The 5,043-nt window shown below is 38.4% G+C and overlaps 1 protein-coding gene across 2 annotated transcripts in view; it reads right to left on the bottom strand.

The window, feature by feature from the left end:
- Window positions 1–4,804: 4,804 nt before the first annotated feature.
- chfr (checkpoint with forkhead and ring finger domains, E3 ubiquitin protein ligase) overlaps window positions 4,805–5,043 on the bottom strand; it is a 17,736-nt gene continuing 17,497 nt past the window's right edge. For both annotated transcript variants that reach the window (XM_076104293.1, XM_076104292.1), the window contains exon 21: window positions 4,805–5,043. This exon is cut by the window's right edge and continues 607 nt beyond it. The gene's annotated coding sequence lies outside the window, so the exon portion shown is untranslated.

The following is a 5,043-nucleotide window of genomic DNA, read 5'->3' as shown; positions in this document are numbered from 1 at the left end:
ACCTTTTTACCGTAGGATACCATTTAAGTTAAATACGATACCTTACTTAACCATATTTACAAACTCTTTGCTCTAGCGTCTTCCCAATAGACCCATGCAGATTTAAAGTATCAATTAATCACATTGGATGCACTTAAATTTGCATGAGGCGCAATACAGCATTCCTTCTCTTGTGTATACTTTGATTACATAAAGAAATAGAATACATCACCATTATTTTAAATGTCTTTTCATTAGTCATAGTTGTAGAAGTCATACTTTTTTTATTTGCTCTATTCATGTGAAGATTGAATTCAGTTCTATAATTTAACACTTAACCCACACAATGCATCTTCTCTCCCAACCCCGGCGTATTCCCAGCTCAACTCATCTGTTCCCTCCGTCTCAACTATCCCTTCTTTAACATAAAATATAGACCTATAACTAATGGTGATGACTTTACTGTTGCAGGCATTTTGTAAGTTTAACTATGTATGCAAACTGGCTAAAAGTAAAAATGTCAACCTCACAGTGGCGATAGAGGAGAACGTAACGTGTGGGGTCATCCTCTGGGTACTACACATGTCTGTTCAAAACATCCGGGATGGTCCGGACTACAGCGGTGGACCAACTGACAGACGTTGAGCTAGTCATGTAGCTTTGATGCTAACATGGCTAAAAGCTAGCCGCAGGCAGCGGCAGTTAGGTCCCGCCCCTGTGTGGGCGTGACCTAACGGAACAAGGGTTGTCTTTACTTGTATCGTCAGAAGAAGAAGAAGAAGAAGAAGAGAGACAGAGACAGAGAGAGAGACGCAAAGCGAGATAATGAATAGGTGAGTTAGATGAATCAATGACTATTGTACTGAAGTTAAACAACACATTTAATGGGCTTTTATGTAACGTTAACTGATTTAGCGATAACGGTTATCCAATTAAAATAAATTGTTAGCTAGCATGCTAACGTTAACTGCCGTAACGGCAAGTAAAACGTCCGTTGGTGGACTGTCAACTACCGTCTCGTCAGTGGCGGCTGGTGGAAAATTTTCTAGGTAAGGCCATCCTATCAATTTCAGCTAAATCTATTTGAGGGTGTGTTTTGGGTTATGTAAAGCCAATATAGTTTAGAGTGAGCATTGTATATGCTAGAAATATAATCATTTGATAAAGGACTGACGTGCTTTCACTGTGTATGGAGTGTGCATTCCACCCTGTGGCCAGCAGGGGGCAGGGTGGTGCTTTTTGCTTTGAATTGGGCAGGCGTTACGACAGTAGAGTTAGACTACAACGGCGCGATGCTGTTTCCTCATTCTGACGAGCAGGTGAGATGAACAGACGTGAAATTGCCCTGTGTCATTTGTGTGTCCTGTTTACAGAAACTTATCATCTGGCTATTTGGTACCAATCCTGGTACCTGTAACATAAAGACAATCATCATGTTTGATACAACCAGGGTATCTGCACATCTCATTAATTCCATCAATTCTACATTTTTTGTTTTAATTTTTTTAATTCAATGACTTTTAAGACCTTTTAAATATCTCTAAAATCAATTACATTACTGTTGCAAAATAAATAGAGAAACTAGAATACAGTAAGCTGTATCCTGTTGAGTTGTATTGCATTTGAATAACTGAGCTATTCAGTGTACAATAGCTAATATAACTGCCTTCTCGTTAACAAAAATCAAACTGTATGGTGGAGACCCAGTTCAATAGGAAACAATGACCCCCAGCATTTACCATCAAATAAACATAAGAGTGCACTGTAGGGCCCACTTGGGTGCAAAGACACAGGTGCAAACCCCTTTTGGGTGGATTTTGGAAAGATAGTACACAGAATGAATGACATTTTACTGCTACGTGTAATGTAATGTAAGGGGGATATCAGTTCAGAGCACTAAAAAACAAATAGTACTAATACAAAACTATATTCCAGCGGTTTCATCTATGTTTGCATGAAGCAGTTGGCTCGGACCGTGCACCTGAGGATGATTGATTGAGTGAAGTTTGAGTTGCACCTATCGCACTGCTTACCTCTAGTTAGCCTTGACAAGACTGGTGTCTGAGTCATTGGGTCCAGACTTGACTGAAGACAGGTGGGACAGAGTCTCATACAGACAGGGTATGCTGTTCAGGAAACTGGAACTTTAGGCAGGTGTTGTCATAATTTCTGCTTGAAGACTCACAAGTCAATCTGGTGTTCGCTGTGGGCTAGCATGATCCTCCAGCCAGAAAAAAAGACAACATAGAAAACATTAAAAATACTAACAATAATAATAACAGTAACAACACCAATAATATAACTTTATATAGCACTGACACAGTTGCAAAATGGTTCTCCCATACATCACACAAAAAACAATCAAACTATAAAAACACAAAACATTAAAGAGGGTAAAACAGAACAAACTTACCAAAGGGTAAACAAAGAGTAGGGTTAAAGATTTCATAAAAAGGTCAAGCTACAAATATGATTCATGAATAAGAAATAGCCATAATACGTATGGTATGTCAATAAAGTCAAAATAAATTCACAGTATGTCAAAAAAGGTTATTCTGGCAAGAAGTTAAAATCACATTGGATTATGAAATGCCTAGGTTTATGCAGTACTTAACATCAACAATACATGCATACACTGTTTGAACATGAAATGGCTACACAGTGCTTACAAAAATAGAAGACCCTAAAGCCTTCTCTTGTTAAATGAACATACATTGAACTTTACAACAACTTACCTCTGTTTATCCTTGACAACACTTGTATGTATCCGATCATAAGGTTACACTAGTAGGACAGCAAAGAGGGCGATGAGGTCCATCTGAAGTACAACCGCTGGTAGTCGTAATCACACCTGAAAGAAAGAATAAAGACAAAAAAGACAAGGGGTGGACATACATCCTCTTAAGTGAAAGATGAAATCATCTCAAGCATCAACTTTTACTCTTTTCAATGCAAAGGTTGCAAATTAAAATTAAATGGCTAAATTCACAATCAAAAATAAAAACAGTTCCTGACCTGGTTTAGCACGTACCACATATTGTTATCCAGCAACAACGGTTTGATTCCCGTTGGGCCATGTGCTGCAGATCATCCCCTCTCACTCCACTGTGGTTCCTGTCTCTCTATTTCTGCTGTCCAATAAAACACAAATGACAGAAAATCTAACTTCTTGTACACGAGAGCCCCCTTTAAAGGGGGCTAGAGGGGGGCGGGGGGGTGGTGTACATGTGTACAATTCACTTTTGCGAAAGGAATACAATAATAAAAAAAATAATAAAAAATACCTGTGTAACAAAGAGATTCTGGGCGAAACAACCATGGGAGCCATTTTACACACTGCAAAACACAATTATACATGAACTAAGATCATATCTGGAAGATATCTAGAAGATTTGCCACAATTTTGGCCAAAAATCGACGAACTGTGCTCTTTGTATGATCTCTCATCACGAAGCACGGATCGCACATCTAGCAGGCTCGTGATTCGACCCGGAAACGAGCAGCGGCGTCGAAATTACTCTCTTTCAAACCGTTCAAAAGTTATGGGTATACATGCCAACATCAGCCACTGGTCACGAGAAAATAAATTGGGTAAAAAAAACTTACGTTTTGACGGTTTTGGCGATGTAAAATGGATTTATTCCAACGGATTTCGACGCTCATGTGTCCTCCATCCTGTGCTGCATGACTGTGACTGGTATCAATGCGCGGGCGGAATGAATGGCAAAATGGCAGCCGATTCTGTGAGGTGGACCAATCCATGTAGAGAGGGGGGTTTGCCCTGCATTTTGCGATTTTTAGTCAGTAAAGAGAAACGGAGATTCTCAAACACCCCCGCATGGCTCCCGTTGGACTATCCCACATCTAAAATGGTCTCACACTTGTAAATCGGCCGATCACAGGCCTTACCAGGGTCACATATACACACATTATGAGCCATTTATTGTTATGAATGACAGATATGACACATCATAACTGCTCAAAATTATTCAAAATGGTATCAAACTGATTTATTAGGATTATTGAACACTCAGTGATAAGAAAAGTGAATATATAGTTAATATTTAGTTATATAGTATATAAAATTAGAATACGGCAATGCAACTGCTTCCAAATATGAGAATTTTGCATGCCTTTGCTTGGTTTATGCTGGCCTGCTTTACTCAATCAAAGTCAAATCAGTTTAGAGACTGTAAAACCTGTTGTGCTATGACTTTGGCTATTCCATTAACATTTTTAGGCCTTATTTCAAGTAATATTTTAGACACAAGTGCTTTTTTTCAGGCGAAACTGAAACTTTTTCAATGTGAGCTGTGCCATATGTGAAAATATGTTATTAACCAGTAACATATACACAATATTTACACATATCAGCACATCTTCCAAGTGTTACCTGTATTATACAATCAAAACATTATTAAAATAGACCTTGTAGTTGCAGAAATACACTCTCTTTAGTATGGGTATGCAATTTTCGACCAGAGGCCTAAAAATAGGGCTCGTGTTAAAGAGGGTAAGTAAAAAAAACAACTGGTTGCTTTCAGAGCCTTTTAGAATCTCACCGTTTTCCTGGTTCTCATCCAAGTCCACAACCACTCGAGTTTGAATGCAATGTCTGAAAGGTGGCAGGAGCAAATTAATTAAATGTTACAAGATAAGAGTAAATTGTCTTAATTTCCTGCACAAACTGCACTTGTACCAATAAAAATGTACAGATATTTGTTAGAAATGTGTGCAATTTACTTACTTTAAAGGAAATTCTTCTTAGCAATGCAACCTGCCTTCAACCTAATCTGAAGTTTCACAAAAGCACTGAAACAAAGGCTCAAATTGTCTTCAGGGACAGCTTTATTACCTCGAATGCATGGATAGTAAAGAAGCTCTGTTCCTCCTTGTATCCTACCTACCCTGCTAGTGAATCTGAAAAGTTTGTTCTGGGAAGAAATAACAAGCTAAAATTGAATAACTCACTACATGTAATGCAAAATCTTCAAGAAGCAAATTGCTGTTTGCAATGTTCAGAATGTATAGAAGTCAGTCTTCCCCTCGAATTGTGTGACCTAA

This window comes from Anarhichas minor, unplaced genomic scaffold (assembly GCF_050575085.1).
Source record: "Anarhichas minor isolate MPS153535 unplaced genomic scaffold, ASM5057508v1 ptg000030l, whole genome shotgun sequence".
NCBI lineage: Eukaryota > Metazoa > Chordata > Actinopteri > Perciformes > Anarhichadidae > Anarhichas > Anarhichas minor.
The sequence above is the reverse complement of the archived record's forward strand: the minus strand, read 5'-3'. Positions and strand labels throughout refer to the sequence as shown.